The sequence below is a fragment of the Symphalangus syndactylus genome, chromosome 8 (genome assembly GCF_028878055.3).
Source record: "Symphalangus syndactylus isolate Jambi chromosome 8, NHGRI_mSymSyn1-v2.1_pri, whole genome shotgun sequence".
Taxonomy (NCBI): Eukaryota; Metazoa; Chordata; class Mammalia; order Primates; family Hylobatidae; genus Symphalangus; species Symphalangus syndactylus.
This window is the reverse complement of record NC_072430.2, coordinates 47,389,224-47,407,951: the sequence shown is the minus strand read 5'-3', so window position 1 is coordinate 47,407,951 and position 18,728 is coordinate 47,389,224. Positions and strand designations below refer to the sequence as shown.

At 45.2% G+C, this 18,728-nt stretch overlaps 1 protein-coding gene across 1 annotated transcript in view; it reads left to right on the top strand.

The window, feature by feature from the left end:
• Positions 1-1,925: 1,925 nt before the first annotated feature.
• The window catches only part of SUSD6 (sushi domain containing 6), a 111,535-nt gene continuing 94,732 nt past the window's right edge, over positions 1,926-18,728 (top strand). Inside the window, exon 1 of the mRNA XM_055289001.2 lies at positions 1,926-2,207. The gene's annotated coding sequence lies outside the window, so the exon portion shown is untranslated. The remainder of the gene's footprint in view (positions 2,208-18,728) is intronic.

Here is an 18,728-nt window from a genome sequence, read left to right as displayed (position 1 = left end):
TTCTGCTTCCTGAGTTCAAGTGATTCTCCTGCCTCAGGCTCCAGAAGAGCTAGGATTATAGGCATGTGCCACCACGCCTGGCTAACTTTTGTATTTTTAGTAGAGAAGGGGTTTCACCATTTTGTCCAGGCTGGTCTCAAACTCCTGACTTCGTGATCCGCCTGCCTCGGCCTCCCAAAGTGCTGGGATTACAGGCGTGAGCCACCGCGCCCGACTGAGGATTTTTGGGTAATGATGGACAGATCTGCATAGGGTGTCACAAGGTATTTTATAAGGTGGCAGTTCTTGCATGAAGTTACTGAGCCTCTTAATGGCCAAACTGACCTCAGTGCACAGCCAGGGGCTCAGTTACCTCGGCAGTTGATCTGACCTGAACCATCCATGCCTGCTTTCTTCCCTTTCCTCTCTTTTTCTCCTCTCCATTCGTCTTCTCCAATTCTTCCTCCAACCCTTTCCCTTGCTTCCTTCTCCCTTGTCCCCTCCCTGAGCCTTGGGTCTGCCTGGCGTGTTCCTGCTGCCCACACTGATTTGGTTGTGCTCTGCTGCAGACCCAGGTAGTTCTGAAGTGTGCTTTTCAATCTTCTAGTAGTCTGGGCAATGTGGCCCCAAACGAGCAAGAAGGGAGGGGTGCCCATCTTCTCTAATGAGTCTGGACCCAAGAAGGCAAGGAAGAAAGAAGGCAGAACAAGGATAGGCTTATGAAAAAGGCATTACAGCTACAAGCTACAGGTTGCTGTGGGGCCCAGAAGGGAAGGGTTCTTTTGGGGATGGGTCTGTATGCATGGGGAGGAGCATCCTGTTTATTTGGTTCAAGCTACTTCACAAGGACATGCCCTGTTAATTCACAGCGCTTTTCCTGAAAGCCTACTAGAACTAGGCCTGGTGAGAGGCCCTGAGGTGTATCCTTTTGTCCAAGAGCATCTGGGAGAAGGGGCCTGCCTGACCCAAGCTGCGGCAAAGACACAAGTCTGTAGGTCCAGATGTGGACTCTACCACTGATTTACAAGTAGGAGTTCCTTAACATTTATTGAGGACCTCTGAGACTGACATGCTGCAAGGCCCTGGGGCGCAAAGATAAAAAGCCAGAGTCCTCCCCATCAAGGTGCCACGGGCCCTGTAAACACATAAACCGAGGACACACTGCATGAGAGATCACCAATAAACGATGTAGCCATACAGTGCACAAACTGCTCACTCAGATGTGCTAGAAAATAGCCCCAGAAGGCAAGGCTCAAGAGGGGAAATACAGTTAGGAATGTGGCAGGCTTCTAGCCCGGACTCTACCAGTCCTGGCTCTGAACTGTGATTTTCTCAACCTTGATATCCCTTGTGTGCTTTTAGTATGCTGAAGGATCACTCACTTCGGAATGCTAGTGAAAATACAGATTCCCAAGTCCGACCCCACTGAATCACAATGGCTGGAGGTGGGGCCCCGAATCTGCATTTTCACCCCCACCCACCCCCCCGGGCAGCTTTAATGTTGGCAGGCTAGGAACCACAGTTTGGAGTACTGCTTAACAGGGAGATAATACCCTGCTTCAGAGCTAGGTCAGACGAGCAATTCAAGAGCTAACAAGGCAACATGCGCCAAAAGGCTTGTAAACCTGAGGGCAGTATAATTCTTTGCAAATAATAGTAATTCAATAATGCAAATAATAATAATAGTAAACGAACTGGAGAGCGCTCTGCAAACGCCGCATAGTCCAGCTGAGTCGGTGCCACCGCCCCATCCACTCCAGCGCAGAGGACTGTCCCTTTAAGGACCCCCCACCTCCCCAACCGCGTCGCTTCTCCGGTGGGTACCTGGCCCGGCCGGCGGCGCGTGCGTGCGGGGCCTCCCAGCTGGGCGGTCGCGGCGACGCGACGCCGGCGCGACGCCGGCGCTGTTGCGTGCGCGTCTGGCCCTGCCCCTTTCCCGCCCCTTCCCCGCCCCCTCCCCTCCGCGGGGCCTCCCCCGCTCGCGCGGTACAGCTGGGTCAGTGACGCTGGCGCTGCAGCCGCCGCTACCGCCGCGTTCTATTCTCCGAAGCCGGCGACCGCCCCGCCGCCTCCCTCCCTCCTGCCCGCTTCCTCTGCCCACAGCGCCAGAGCGAGCTAGACAAGGGCACGCGGGGCCTCGCCTAGACCCGAGAAGGCTGCGGGCGCGCGCAGGCGGCGGCGTGGAAGCGGTGAGCGCCCCCATCCCGGAGGTCTCCGCCGGCTCCCGGGTGAGTTGTCATTGCGGCCGGGGGGCGGCGGGGCCGGCATTGTGCCACCGACGCGCCCGGCCGGCTGTCAGGGGCGCGGGACGAGCGCGCACAGCCCAGGAGTGACACTGGCCGGAGCCCCGGCGGGCTTCGGCGGCTCCCCGCGCTTCTCTGCGCCGGCCCGCTGTCACCCGGCCGCGAGCTGCGCCGCTGGGAGCCCCGCGCTGGAGTGGCGCGGCCAGCCGGCCAGCAGTGGGGGCTGCGCGGCCGGGGGGACCGGCGGCTGGTTTGCGGCCGGGAACTTGGTGACCCGCGGTCCGGGGCGCGCCGTCCCGCGTCGCTGCCCGGGCAGCCCCGGAAGAGCCAGACGCCGTGCCGATGGGTGCAGAGGAGGTAGGCAGAGGCCCTCTGTGCCACTGTCATTACTGCCCTCAGCCCAGCAAAACTGCGGGGCTTGCGCTCGGGCAGGGCTGGCTTAGAGAAGGTGGATTTCCTGAGGAAATTTCAGAGCCCGCCTGTGCGCACCGCAGCATTCGGGAGCCCCCGCGCCTCGGCTGCTCTTTAATCTCAAAAACTTCTCTTGTTAACCAGGCTAAACTCCCCGAAACCAGCTCTTTTCTTTCAAAAAGTAGGCACGTACATACAGACTTTCCTTTTTTTTACACTTGGTTTTGAGACCCCAGCTATGAGTGTGGCTCTGACTCTCCCTCATGGGAGTCGTGGCTGGGGAGCTGCTGAAGTGGAGAAAAGTTACCCTGGACGAATTTAGGAGCAGGAGGGGGAGGTGGTTATGGGGACAGCAAGACCCAGGAGCAAAGAGGCGTCAAAATAAAGTCTTGGGCTGGTTAAAGGGAAGTTGGCGTCTGGGCAAGGAGGCGTAAAGCTGTTGTTCCCACAGAATTTTCTTTCGGTGGCAGGCGACATGCTGGGCTTTGTTGCTCTTGCTAACTGGGCTCCTGTGTGCTCTTCCAGAGGTGCAGTAAGATTACTCAGTTCAATTAGGCCTAGGGATTTACTCTCTTTTTTGATCTACAGAGATGGGAAGTATGTCTTTCCACCCTTCACAGTAGTTAATTCATTTCTTGCTGTTTTCGTTCCTCTGGTGTAAAAACATACATAGGAGTTACGCACACACACCTTTTCTGTTTTGGGAATTCCACACCCAAATTGTCACCATCTAGTGGAGGCTAGTAGAGACATGTGCTTGGCACTGACTTCTGAGTTCTCTGGGCTTTGTGTTTTTAGCTAGAAGCATATTCAACCAGAAATTAAAATTTTCCTAGAGTTGGGGGAGGTACGTCTGCATCTCAGCAAAGAAGGTATTCAAGCAGCAATAATATGGAAAGGTTCTTGAGGACTTACTGAGTACCAACCTTTGTGCTAAGGGCTTTACTTTTTTGAACTCATTTAATAACAGACTTTTGAGTAGATATTATTATCCCAATTCTTCTAGTTGAGACCCAAACCAAACAAGTTAAATAACTCGCCTATGTCACATAGGTTTCTCATGGTGGAGCCCACAGTCTGAACTCCTAGATTATACTGCTAGTTTCTGGTTTGTTTACCTTTTGGTAAAATTGAACCTGGAGTCTTTCTAAAACCTTCTCAAAGCACTGCTGCTTCAGGCTGTTTCTCAGATCATGAGCATTCTAAACTCTTTCTCCTGGGTATACACTTACAGTATGTTTGCATAAGGTTCATTTGTTCATTCTTTCATTCAGTACTCCCAAGTAGTTATGTGATACCGAATGTATGCCAGGCACTGTGCTAGGTATTGCAGGTACTGCATTGAATAAGTCAGAATCCAGCTCTCATGGACTCACAGCCTTTAAGTCAATTTGTCTTGGTTTATGTTGTTAGCTTTCATTGTTGGCCATTTGCTGCCGAAGGAACTTCTGCCCAGCGAGTTAAACAGAGGACAGTATTGGTATGAGTCCTGAGAGATAGGACTTCCTGTCTACAGAGTAATTTTTTGGATACTGTAGTAGAAATGGCATATGAAACAAATCCTCACTTACACCTAGATAGAGACAGGTGCCAGGGTGCTCAGTGTTTAAACCCTGAGAGCAAACCCACTGTCAAATGGGTGAGTTTGACTTCTTTCGCTGAAGCCTGCCTTCTGAAAGCCCAGAATTTGGTGAGATAGAAGAGGAGGAAGGGTAGAATTAGGTGTTACAGATACAGGCTGGCAGATAGAGAGACCTCAGCACTTTGTTTTCCTGGCCAGTCTCTGAGGTGTGGTGATTGAACTTGTGTTCTTTTTTATTTTTTATTTTTTTGAGATGGAGTCTTGCTCTGTCACCCAGGCTGGAGTGCAGTGGCACAATCTCGGCTCGCTGCAACCTTCGCCTCCCAGGTTCAAACGATTCTCTGCCTCAGCCTCCTGAGCAGCTGGGACTACAGGTGCGTGTCATCACGCCTGGCTAATTTTTGTGTTTTTAGTAGAGACTTGGTTTTACCATGTTGGCTAGGCTGGTCTCGAATGCCTGACCTCAGGTGATCTGCCCGTCTTGGCCTCCCAAACTGTTGGGATTACAGGCGTGAGCCACCGTGCCTGGCCTGAACTTGTGTTCTTATGTAATGGTGCATCTCTCAGTAGGGGATATCCTCCTTTGCTCTTTTGGTGGGGCAGCAATTCCTGTAGCAGCCTTCCCTCTACATACACACACACCCCTTCCAAAAGGTAATAATTCACCTGCTTTCTTTAAAGTTAGAACTTCTTTCAAGTTTATTGCTACTAAGCATTGTTTCACTCCCTCCACACTTGTCAATTTCCCACATAAAAACTTGGCTTTTGCTTCAGATATTTTCTTCTGCCCTTTTTTCATATCCTTAGCTTTTCTGACAACCAAGTTACTACTGGTATCATTTGTAGGCTGGGAGAAATACAGCATCTTTTAAAAAAAATAGTGAGGTACATACTCTTCCTCATTTCAGTACCAAACAAGTGAACTGTGGAGAATGAAGCAGAACCACTTGCCAGCAGAGAGGGAAGGCCAGAGGGCACACATGGTTGTCTTTCCCCTCTAGTTCCCCATTTACTAAGAGACAGTTGACACTTGCAGGCCCGAATGTCAGCAGATCCACTGGGCCTAGGTTGTGTAATTGCCTTACATGAAGTGAGTTATTAAGCTCCTGAACTGACATGCTATCTCCTAGTTGAAGCTGACAAGCAGTATTTATTTTCCCTCTTCTTTCTGTCTGGACACTATGGAAGTCTTGTTAGAAGGTGTTTGCTCAAGCAGTGGGAGAAAGATCAGAAGGAGCCAATAGAGGAAGGAGCCCCATGTCTTGTCTTCTTTTCAACTTTGAGAGCAAACATTGCTTTGTTGCAGACTTGAATGTTGAGGATTAGGACATTTGGTTAAAGGTAAGCTTTGCGACAAATGCAAAACTAGGGGAAATAGAGACTCTTTCCCCAGGTTTCTCATGAGCTCCATAGTACTCAGGAACCTTTGGGTGGACTGTCCTTGTGCATCAAGATCTGTTCACCCCACCCCTGGCTTGGATTCAAGGCAACAGCCATTGTATGTGCCTTGGATGAGTGTAAGTTTGTGTTTCTGTGTAAGAACCTTTCATCTTAAAAAGTACAAGCTCTGGGGAAAGAGGTACCTCTTACAAGGCTTAGGTTTTCGCAGCAGAGCCTGTTAGGCACCTGTGTTCTTCTTGTGCTGATATGTCTGCGATGGTGTCCTTTTTCTTCCCTTTTTAGTTTTTTTTGGCCTGGAAACCAGCAGGGTGCCTCCATTTGCTCTCTCATCCTCTGGTTCTTACTTGAGTGTGGAAGTTGCTCCACTGGTGGACCTTGCAGTGGCACTGAGCTGGGTCACTTCAGCTGTGAAAGGCCAACTGTGCTACTATCAAGGCTTGGGACAGTTAAGCGTTTGTGAAGGTACTGGATATAGCGACAGCAGGAAGTGCAGCAGTGAGAACTGAAACTAGTTTCACAGACTGTGGTGTTGCCTGTAATGTAGTCTCCCTCCCTGGCTCTTGTATCTCAAAAAAGGAAAATAGCCACCCTTGAAACATCTGAAGGCTGCGTGCCAAGAATTCACACAGTACTCCTGAAACAGGATATTACTGAAGCATTTTTCTCAAACAGAAACAGATGTAGTTCCCTGTTACTGTCGCCAGTGTTAGTAGATCCTTAAAATTACCTGATAGCAGTGTGCCCTTAAATGTACTCCCCCCTCCTACACACATACACAAGTGTTTTATTTTATTTTTTGGCAAAGCCTCCTTGCTTGATTTGAGGGAAGTTAGCCTGGGATTCCTGATGACAGTAATAGATTTCAGTGGGTTCACAGACGGCAGAGGTGGTGACTGACAATTCTTTATTACTCAGAAGAGGATCTTCTCTGGTGAAAAATGATTCAGGATTCTGCAGTTGGAGATTGGATACAAAACCTCAGAGAAGGGACACAAATAGAGATCTTTCTCAGCCTCCTCTTTCTTGCCACCTTTTGTAGTGGAGAGGGAATATCTAATCTTTCCAAGTCCAACCTACTGCCAGCAGTGACTTGCCGTCACCCACAGAAATTTAAGATTAGAGTGTGGAATTGCCCTTTATGTAAACTGTCCTTGCTGAAATTTTCTTTGGCTAGACTAGGCTTCAGCTTCTGACAAAGACAATAAAATGAAACTGGCTTCTGGGAATGGCATAAGAGCCTGTTTATCCAATTCTTCCTTTAGATTGTTCTCAGTTGAGCTCAGCAAACTAAGTGGATGGAGTCTTGTAAAAGGTAACTGCAAAAAGGGAACAAGGTGATTTTGCTTAAATTGCATTTTAAATTATAGCAGTCTATGCAAACTGTTTGAAGGAAGACTGAGAGATGTTTTTTGGTGGGGAGGCACAAGATTACAGATAGCTTGGAAAATAAAAGGGAAAAAAAATCAGCATGATTATACCACCCTAACATAAACATAATGTGTATTCTGTTTTTTCCATCTTCAGCTGGTAGTACTTGTACATTCAACTTTGTATTTTTTTCACTTAGCTTTTTTTTTTTAAATTTTTTATTTTTTTTTTTTTATTATACTTTAGGGTTTTAGAGTACATGTGCACAATGTGCAGGTTTGTTACATATGTATCCATGTGCCATGTTGATTTCCTGCACCCATTAACTAGCTTTTTTTTTTTTTAACAGGTCATAAAATTCACCCATTTAAAGTACAATTCAGTGGTTTTTAGTATATTTACAGAGTTGTACATCTATCACCATAATCTAATTTTGGAACATTTTCATCACCCCAAAAAGTCACTCTCTATTTCTCTACAATCCCACCTAGCCCTAGGCAACCACTCATCTTTCTCTCTCTATAGATTTGCCTATTTGGACGTTTCATATAGATGGAATCATATGATATGTGGTCTTTAATAACTGGCTTCTTTCACTTAGCATAATGTTTTGAGGCTCATTCATGTTTTAGCGTGTATCAGTACTTCATTCCATTTTATTGCTGAATGCTGTTCTGTTGTATTGATATACCACATTTTTATTCATTCATCGGCTGATGGACAGTTGGGTTGTTTCTGTTTTTTGGTTATGAATAATATTGCAGTATTGCTAAGAACATGTGTGTATAAGTTTTTCTGTGGGTATATGTTTTCATTTCTCAAGGAGATATCTTTAAAGCTGCATCCATCCGTATCTGTACTTTGAGATTAACATTCTACTAGGTGATGCAGTTTGTTTGAGGAAGAACAGTGTTTTAGTAAACTCTTGGTCCTACTGTGGTATTGCGGATATTGCCCTGAATCAAGAAAAGGTGCCACCAAAAAAAAAAAAAAAAAAAAAAATCCAAAACCCAAAAACAAAAAGAGAGAATCCTGTTTTTAAGTTTGAACTCTCCAGTAGCATTGTTTCCAAATATTTGGTGCAGAACTTTAACCATTGGTGAGAATTGACAGACGTGATAGTGCCTAAATTCAATGCACATGTACTGCTGCTTTAAAAAAATAAAGAGGATTTTCAATGCGAAGCCTAGGCTCTAAATCTCATCTTTGTGTTTTATAGAGAGAACTTTAGCATGAACCCCCAAAGCCTTCCTTATCAAATGTGATTTATAGTTCTCAAAGCTTTTCCTTTTCCTGTGAAAAATTCCATGCCAGGGTTCTGTGCACCTCCTCAAAGGCTTCTGCTAGGTTGGGGAGTGGAATGCTTATTGAACAGAGAGCCAGCCAGCAAGGTAGGGAGGAAGGAGAGGGTCTGAGTGCCCTGAAAATGTAGATCTGAGAAAGAGTGCTCTTTAGGGCAGCCCCCACAGGGCTTTTCCAGGTGGACCTCAGGTGTAACCCGAGGTTAAAAACAGATCATGCCAGACACAAAAAGGAGCAGATGGTGCTGCTTGGAGTGTCATTTCCTCTACAGGATGTGTCCCTGTGTGGTTTTACATCATGCCAACCATATTAATGAAATAATGCAACAGAATGTCTCCTTTTGCCCTTGTTCTAATTGGAACCACAGGTTGAGTTTCCCTAACCTGAAATATGAAGTGCTTCAAAATCTTAAACTTTTTGAGCACCCACATGATGGAGAATTCCATACCTGACCTCATGTTTTAGGTCACAGTCAAAACTACCTTCAGGCTATGTGTATTAGGTGTAAATGAAACATAAATGGATTTTGTGTTTAGACTGGGGTCCCATCCCTGAGATACCTTATGTGTATGCAAATATTCCAAAATCTAAAACGTTTGTGATCCCAAGCATTTCTGATAAAGGACACTCAGCCTGTACTAGCACTTGTGACCAACAGCTAGTCTTGCTTTCAACAGCTAGTTTTGCTTTCCCTGATCCTAGATCCCTACTAAAAGATCTTGAAAGTGTGCATATGCAGGCTACCTAATGATTTAACAGAGGATCAAGATGGTTACACTGCAGAGAAACAGGAGGGATAGGGCACATGCCCTTTGTCCAGCAAGACGGACAAAAACTAGGAACTTGAATTCTCTTCTCTGGGTTCCTGTATCTGGAGCCAAGGCCAAGGATCAGTTCTTCTAGAAAGTTCCCTCCTGTGTGTGTGTGTAAATGTGTGTGAATGCAGCCATAACTTCCTGCCAAAACTCATTGCCAAAAATTTTGTGATTTGAAGCAGGCCCTACCTGTTAATGCAAATTCGATTCTCAAATCCTAAGAGTTTCCAAAGGTTGAGTGAAGTGAGATGAGATTCTTAGTTGAAGATCCAGATGCTTCACTGTTGCTATCTAGATGCTACCAAAACTCCCAGCACAACTCAGTATATGAAGAGAGGCTCTAGGTTCATGAAATGTTAGAGTTGGAAAAATGGGCCTTTGGGGTTCTTCTTATTCTACCTCCTCATTTTAAAGAAATGCAAATGGGAAATGGATGCTCAGAGCTGACTTGCCTGAGAGGTGAAAGGGCTAGTGGAGAAGCCAGGGCCCCTGATTCCTAGTCTAGTGCTTTTCTTTCCCGGTGTGATCACCTCTTTGTTTCTCCCCCTCCTCTGGGCCTGGTCCAGGAATGGGGGTTGGGAGTCCAGCAGGGTGTCGTGGTTCATATTTTTGGGAACAAATTCAAGTTACTTCTGTGATTGTAGTTTTGAGTCTAATAGTGAAATTACAAAGGCAATGAGTCATTAAGTCCAATTCTTCTGAAAGAAAACTGTTCTTAAAATGGGTGCAGAGCCCTCAGGGCTGCTCTGCCTATGGAGTAGCCATTCTTTATTCCTTTACTTTCTTAATAAACTTGCTTTCACTTTAAAACATCAGTGTAGTTGTGTTCAGGCTGTGCCTGCTTAACTTTTAAATCTCTGTGCTGTGTATCTTTGCCATTCAAAAACGCCACCTGGCCCGGTACGGTGGCTCACACCTGTAATCCCAGCACTTTGGGAAGCTGAGGTGGGACAATTGCTCAAGACCAGTTCAAGACTAGCCTGGGCAGCATAGTGAGAGTCCACATCTCTACAGAAAAAAAAAAAAAAAAAAAATTAAAAATTAGCTGGGCACGGTGACACACACCTGTAGTCCCAGCTACTTGGGAGGCTGAAGTTGGGGGATCGCTTGAGCTTGGGAAGTCAAGGCTGCAGTGAGCTATGATGGTGCCACTGTACTCCAGCCTGGGTGACACAGTTAAGACCATGTCTCCAAAAAACAAACCACTTGACCCCAGGCCAATGGGATGTGTTCTCTGTCTGGGAGAACTGATCCCACCCCCACACCCCATTAACCAACCAAACCCTTCAGAGGTGTGTCTCGACTTCCTTGGGCTTATTGTATGTGGAATCAGCTACCCACCTAAATGCAGCGTGAGCACACATCTATAACTGTATGTCTCTAACCAGGCACGAAGGAAGCAGGTCATATATACTGGCTTTCCCCATCCCAGAAAGCCAGTGAACAGAGTCTTGTGTTTAGTGGGTGCTGCTGTTTCAGTTGGCACACTTGAGGCATTGCTAGAAAATTAACCAATGATATGTTTATCTGGTCCACCCCTTTATCAGTCCTCCATCTGCCTCCAGGTAGAAACTCTGCCATGGGAAGACTGTCTGTCTCCTTGTTTCTGTCTTGTCGGAATTTTGCTTGTTACACAGCAAAATAGCAAGAAAAACAGGCTCTAAGTTTCATAAGAATTCATCAATCCATCTTTCCTTTACATGTACCCTCAAGTCATAATAATTTGTGAGCTGATAATCTGGTTAGGCTATGATGTCAGGCTGGTGGGAGGCTGGTAGGTGGTTGCTGCAGAAACCAAAGGGAAGTAAGTCTAGTTGTCTGGCAAATAATTAATGGATGCCTGTTCTAGGCACTAGGTATACAGTTGTGAACAAAGAACAAAATGGACATAGTACTTGGTGGCATGGAGTTAGCATACTGCGGGAATACTCATGAGGTTTTTAATTTGAGAGTAGTGTTGGAGGAATCTTTTGTGTACAGTAGACTTTCAGCTTGACTGTTTGGGATTTGTCAGTTACTTCTGTGTTCCAAACCACAGTCATCCTGGAAGGGAAGAACTTGAAAACTATCGTTAGAGAGTTCCCCCTAGGCTCCCCATTAAATAAATGAATTGTCTTTCTCTGCAGTGAGCTAGGTCTAGGAGTTTGGTGTGTTTTGAGGATTCCTGTTTCTTGCTTTATTTAATCAACTAGTTTTTAATCTGGGAATGTTTTCAGACCCTGACATATCCTATTTTTAATTAAAAGAAAAAAGGAGATGTGGGTTCAACTATGAGAAACTGGGAGAAGGGGAATAAGAGGATCAGTGGCATGAATTCCTTAGGGAATCTTTTTTCTTTTTCCATCTCCCTCAAGCCTCAATTTTAGTTAGAAATGTTGATTTGTGAGATCCCTTTTCCTGATATATCTGTGGCTTTACAACCTGCTGGGGACAGTAAAGGACCTAGTTCCAATAAGCATACGCCCTCCCCCTATGTTTTACCTCTTTGGGTGGCCATCTCTGTGTAGGCCCTGGTTCCAGGCTGACATTGGAAGTTCCCTGAGGTCGGTGACTGTCTGCTCCACTTCCTTATACCCCCTCCTGGATTAATTGGATGATTAATAAATGATTGACCAGGTGTAGGGGATTAAAATAACAAGTATGGGAGGGCAGGGTGACTTTGAGGTTATGAGCCTTGATGACAAGGAATGAAAGAGTGGTATTATTGATGAAATTCTAAAAATGGAGTCATCCAGAGGGAGGCCTGGTTTGAGTGAAAAACAAATAAAAACGGTGTTAAAAAGCTGTTAACATTCACCAAGTTCACCCTGTCTGGTGGCAGGAAGACAGCTCAGGAACCATGGCAGTGGAAGGTGAAGGAGAGAGAGGGTATTGGAGGTTGTCCAGAATGTTTTAGCAAGGCCAATCAAAAACAAACTATAGGGCCCCCTTATTACGGGGCTGAAGACCAGAAAGTCATCCCTGCTAATTTTTAGGTAGCAGGTCTTTGTTTCTAGAATTCTGTTCTTTTAAAAGCCTTGGGAGGCATCATTCATTCCTGAAAGTCAACTTACACCTTTGCCTCTGTAGTTTGGAGAGAAATATATTTAGTATCCAGTGTGTCAGGTTACAGGCAGGAAAGTAGTTAACACTTTTCTCTTTGTTCTCCACAATTGAACTCTTTTTGGGGGGCAGTTCTACTGCTTCTGGAGTTATATAATTGTGTAGGTCATCTCCTTTGAAGGTCTGTCCATGCTTTTTTTAAAGCACATTGTTGAAAGAAGGGTGCTCTGTACAAATGCTGACACGCTTTTCTCTTGGGTTATACGTGAGCAATGGTAGAATGAACAGACTTCGGGGTTTTGGTGTTGGTATAGCTTTCTGTGAATAGTGAAGATATTAAGAGGCTAATGTTAAGGCAGCAGGTGAGGTGTTTTTCAAGCAACACATCTGAACTCATTAATTGATCAAGTATTTATCAGATGCTCTTTCCCATATACTAATTATGTCGCCACAGGAATTCTTTGCAGCACAAAAGTTTAACACTGAATTATACATTTTGAATTGTTCTCCAGTATTTTTTTGGCTTTTTGTTTTGTTTTTTGAAACAGGATCTTGTTCTGTCGCCCAGGCTAGAGTGTAGTGGTACCATCGCGGCTCACTGCAGCCTTGACCTCACGGGCTTAAGCGATCCTCCCGCCTCAGCCTCCTGAATATCTGGGACTACAGGCATGCGTCACCATGCCCGGCTAATTTTTTTTTGATTTTTTTGTAGAGACGGGGTTTTGCCACGTTGCGCAGGCTGGTCTTGAGCACCTGGACTCAAGTGATCCGCCTGCCTCAGCCTCCCAAAGTGCTGGGATTACAGGCATGAGCTACCACCCCTGGCCCTGTGTTTTGGTTAGTCTCTTCTCCTCATAGATTTCACCCCCTTGAGGATGGTTTACGTTCCTGTGTGTTTACTGTGCAGACTGGACATCCATATTGATAGCAGTAAAGATTTCTTCATCTTACAAACTGCTTTCTTTTCTTTTTTAGAGATGGAGTCTCACTCTGTTGCGCAGGCTGGAGTGCAGTGGTGCGATCTCAGCTCACCGCAACCTCTGCCTCCCAGGTTCAAGTGATTCTCCTGCCTCAGCCTCCCGAGTAGCTGGGATTACAGGTGCCCACCACCACGCCTGGCTAATTTTTTTATTTTTAGTAGAGATGAAGTTTCACCATGTTGGTCAGGCTGGTCTCGAACTCCTGACCACAAGTAATCCGCCCACCTTGGCCTCCCAAAGTGTTGGGATTGCAGGCGTGAGCCACAGCGCCCGGCCAAACTGCTTTAAGATATCGCATACTGTCAGGAAGATTGTACTCCCATTTTACAAATGGGAAAGATAAGACCTTTGGCAACCAGTATGCATTTGGTAGCAACTGTACTTGTATGTAGTAGTGATGTTAAGTCAGCTGGGGTTCAAATGCTACATCAGACACTGGTATGAAAGCACATGTTGAGAGATGGGAAACCTCCTAGGATTGCAGACTTGATTAACTTGCCAAGGAACAGCAAACAGCAACACGATAGCAATAGTCCATTTTTGGTTCCTCCATCCCCATCTCGGCACAGGTACACTAAGGTCAGCATGTTTTTGTGTACTAATAGAACAAAAATATGAACATGTGCATACAGTCGTGCAGTGTAATAACATTTTGCTGCATATATGATGATGGTTCCATAGGATTATAATGGAACTGAAAAATTTATATCACCTAGTGACATTGTAGCCATGGTAAGGTCATAGCACAATGCATTACTCACCTGTTTGTGGTGATGCTGGTGTAAATAAATCTACAGCATGGCCAGTTGTATTAGAGTCTGGCACATACAGTTATGTATAGTACATAATACTTGATAATAATGGTGTTTCTGGTTTATGTATTTACTATACTATGTTTTTTGTTGTCAATATAGACTGTACTCCTTCTACTTAGGAAAAAAACCCCCCAAAGAAACAGTTAACTGTAAAACAGCCTCAGGCAGATCCTTCAGCAGGTTTTCCAGGAGGCATTGTTACAGGAGATAACAGTTCTGTTACTGCCTTTGAAGACCTACTAGTGAAATAAAATGCTGAGATGGAAGATAGTGATATAGATGATCCTTACCGTGTGTAGGCCTAGGCTAATGTGTGTGTTTGTGTTTTAGTTTTTTAACAAAAAAAGATTTTTTAAAATAGAAAATAGCTTATAGATAAGGATATAAAGAAAGAAAATATTTTGTCACAGCTGTATGTCTTAACCTAAGTGTTATTACAAATGAGTCAAAAAGTTTAAAATAATTAAAAAGTTTATAAAGTAAAAAAGTCACAGTAAGCTAAGGTTAATTTATAGAAGAAAAAATTTTAAAAAATGTGTAGCCTAAATGTACAGCGTTTATAAAGTCTACAGTAATGTACAGTAATGTCCTAGGCCTTCACACTCACTCTTCATTCACTCACTTACCCAGGGCAATTTGCAGTCCTGCAAGCCCCATTCATGGTAACTGCCCTATACAGATGTACCATTTTTTATCTTTTATACCATATTGTATTTTTTCTATGTTTAAGTATGTTTAGATACACAATTACCATCATGTTAGAGCTGCCTACAGTATTCAGTAACATATCTGCTGTACAGGTTTGTAGCCTAGGCTATGCCATGTAGCTGAGGTTTATAGTAGGTTATGCCATTTAGGTTTATGTAAGTACACTCTGTGATGTCTATACAACAACATTGCCTAATGACACATTTCTCAGAAAGTATCCGTGGAATCAGAGTGACCCTGCTTCAGTCTCAGTTCTGCCACGTATCAGCCATATGACCTTGAGCAAATTTAACCTCTTTAATACTTAGTTCTTTTCTTTTTTTTTTTTTTTGAGAAGGAGTTTCGCTCTTGTTGCCCAGGCTAGAGTGCAATGGCGCGATCTTGGCTCACCGCAACCTCCGCCTCCTGGGTTCAAGCAATACTCCTACCTCAGCCTCCCAAGAAGCTGGGATTACAGGCATGCGGCACCATGCCCGGCTAATTTTTTTGTATTTTTAGTAGAGACGGAGTTTCTCCATGTTGGTCAGGTTGGTCTCGAACTCCCGACCTCAGGGGATCCACCCACCTTGGCCTCCCAAATTGCTGGAATTACAGGCGTGAGCCACCGTGCCTGGCCGATACTTGTTTTATCATTTGTAGGATAGAAATGATGTTAACACTACCCATCTATAGAAGGGTGGCTACCAAAATATTGATGATTGCCTGGTGTGGGGAATTCTGGATGTGAATGGTAAAGGATAAAGGGAACTTTTAACTTCTTAAACTTGCTTTTTGTTTCATTTGAATTTTTTACTATTGGCATGTATAACTTGAATAATTTATTAAAATTACATTTAAAAGTACTCCCTTGTAGAATTTTATGAAAATCAAATGAGATGGGATATTTAAAAAGATGGGTATGTGCCTGACAACTAAAAGATACTCAGATGGCAGTTTGGGGAAGTATTAATTAGTGGCTGACCCTTTTGTAGTGTTAGATGTTCTGTCTGGCTGTGTGGCTTTGGGTAAGTCTCTTAACTTTGTTAAGCTCCAGCTTCTTTAACTGAAATTGGGAGTTAAGAGTAGTGTCTATTCGATGGGGGGGTTTGAGGATTAAATGATTCTAGATGGTTAAGCAGTTAACTCAGTATCTGGCACATATTAAGTACCCAGTAAATATTAACTGTTATCAGCTTTTATCCTCACAACTATGCTTGAAAAGAGGAGGCAGTTTTACCTACTTTAAAGTTACAGAAAAGGAGGCATAGAGTAGTGGGTGACTTGTCCTAAGGCTAGATGTTGGGTTAGCAGCAGAAACGGGGCTGACGCCTACATGGTCTCCTTCATGTTTCAGTGCAGCCCTGTCAGAGTGGGTGGCAGAAAAACCACGGAGGCCTCGCGGATGTGCAGACAGGAAGCACTGGCCATGACTGCGGATGTGAAACTCAGCAGAACATGGCCGGTCTGGACAGAGGGGGTTAGCAAGGGTCAATGTGGGGGCTGAGTAAGTGAGAGAAGCCAGCTTAGGACCACATCCTTTTCCCACTTTCCAGGGCAGATGGACCACATCCAGAGTGATAAAGGGAGAGGCTTGTTTCCTCTCTCCGCCTCCTGGTCTTGTAGGTGGCACACTCTTTGCCACTCCCCTCGTGGGCTCAGTTCTCTGAACTCTGTCACATCTAGAAAATTCAGGTCTGGCCTTCTCTGTGAAACCGTCCCTGCTGCTGGAGTCCACACTGACAGCCACACCACCGAGTCTGCTCATCCTCTCCCACTTTCAACCTGGACGGCCTGTATGAGGATGGCTTTGCTTCTCTAAGGAAGGCCTCTCTCCCTATACCACTTTAGTGCTCCCCGTGGTGTTCCACCTGCTCCCAGAACAATCTGCCTGTTTGTGGAACTGAATGGTTGAGTTGAAGCCAGTCTTGGTGGGAAATAGGTTTTGAGCTTCTCTGTGGGCTCGTCTTCTGTATATTTGAATTTTGAGAGGGGGAAAAAAAGCCCTGAGTGATTCTGCCCAGTACGGTTTACAGAGAGCGCGAGATTCTCCTCCTTAAACTCAGTCCTGGGGCCAGAGCTGATTAAGCCCCCGGCTTCCCATCTTCCCACCTTGGGTTTTTACAGTACACTTCTTACCCTTGCCCTTTCTGTTCTCTGCTTATCAGACCTTCCCACATGTGCCCTGCTCTCTTCCTGCTGCACAGGGGTCATGAAATACTTACCAATTAGTGAAAAATACAGACAATGCTGTGTCAAATTTTACCAATCTCAGTTTGCACAGTGGACTGGAAGATGGCATGTGCCATCTTCTTGCAGGACTTGATCGTTTTTGTGTTTGCATGTGTTTCAAATATTCCCTTTTCCAAATTTGCATTTAATGGTGGCTGGCAAACCCCCATAGTTCACTTTTCGTTTTTCATTGTAGATATTCTTTGAATATCTCCTTGCTATGGGTGTTGGGTTTACATTTAGTAATTCCCCATCAGGATCTGAAAGGTATGAGGGGGGGCCTACCTATGAAGCACCCATTTTTTTCATGCTTAATACCAACTAAGTCACCAGACTTTTTTTTTCTTTTTTTTTTTTTTTTTTTTGAGATAGGGTCTCGTTCTGTTGCCCAGATTGGAGTGCAGTGGCTTGATCATAGCTCACTATAGCTTCGAACTCCTGGACTTAAGCGCTTATCTTCCCAGCTCAGCCTCCTAAGCAGCTCGGATTACAGGCACGCACCACTACACCCGGCTAATTTAAAAAAAAAAACAATTTTTTTTTTTTTTTTTTTGTCTTGCTATGTTCCCCAGGTTGGTCTTGAAGCCCTGGCCTCAAGTGATCCTCCTGCTTTGGCCTCCCAAAGTGCTGGGATTACAGGCATGAGCCACTGCAACTGGCCTATCACACTTCTTTAGAGGACTCTGCTCTGACTCCCACTGGCTTGGCAACAGGTGGATCCTAGAGGATGTTAAAGACCTCATGGAAGGGACCCTCTTAACTAATTGCAAAATAAGAATGTTCATTGGAAAAGAAACCCTCACACCACCATGGTAGAAGTCCCTCTAAAACACAAGTTGTTCAGGACTTTTATTATGTTGCTCTAGTATTTATCTGGTTTTTGAAGATAGTCTTGCTTAAATTAGTTCTGATTTCAAGAGTGATGACTAAAAGTTTTGGAGGAGGTATTTAGAAAAGGATGTAGCTCTTGAAGCAGGAGCAGCTTCAGGACACCAGGGAGAGGCATGGCACACTGCCTTGGAGCTGTCATTAGGATGCTGCTACCTTTTAGGGACATATTGTAGGCAGTCCTTGGTCTATGTAAAGTTGTGCCTGGGCCTTATCAGAAATTAAACAGATGGTATTTATTTATTTATTCCTTTTGAGACAGAGTCTCGCTCTGTTCCCCGGGCTGGAGTGCATGGCGGGATCTCGGCTCACCACAAGCTCCACCTCCTGGGTTCACGCCATTCTCGTGCCTCAGCCTCCCGAGTAGCTGAGATTACAGGCACCCACCACCACGCCCGGCTAATTTTTTGTATTTTTAGTAGAGATGGGGTTTCACTGTGTTAGCCAGGATGGTCTCAATCTCCTGACCTCATGATCCACCCGCCTCGGCCTCCCAAAGTGCTGGGATTACAGGCATGAGCCACGGTGCCCGGCCCAGATGGTATTTCTAGTAAAAGTGGCAGATGTTCTTGCTGTCAGAATTAATTTTAATCTTTTTACATATCAATGTGGGATTATGGGACTCTTTTTTGGGGGGTCTTAGTCTCATATGGAAGTGCTGCTCTTACTTTACAGAGACTTTATTTATCCCTTGCTCTTGCCCAAAGTGACTTTTTTTTTTTTTTTGAGACGGAGTCTTGCCCTGTCACCCAGTCTGGAGGGCAGTGGCGCAATCTTGGCTCACTGCAACCTTTGCCTCCTGGGTCCAAGTGATTCTTCTGCCTCAGCTCCTACATAGCTGGGATTACAGGCACCTGCCACCACGCCCAGCTAATTTTTGGATTTTTAGTAGAGACAGGGTTTCACCACGTTGGCCAGGCTGGTCTGGAACTCCTGACCTCAGGTGATCCACCCACCTCTGCCTCCCAAAGTGCTGGGATTACAGG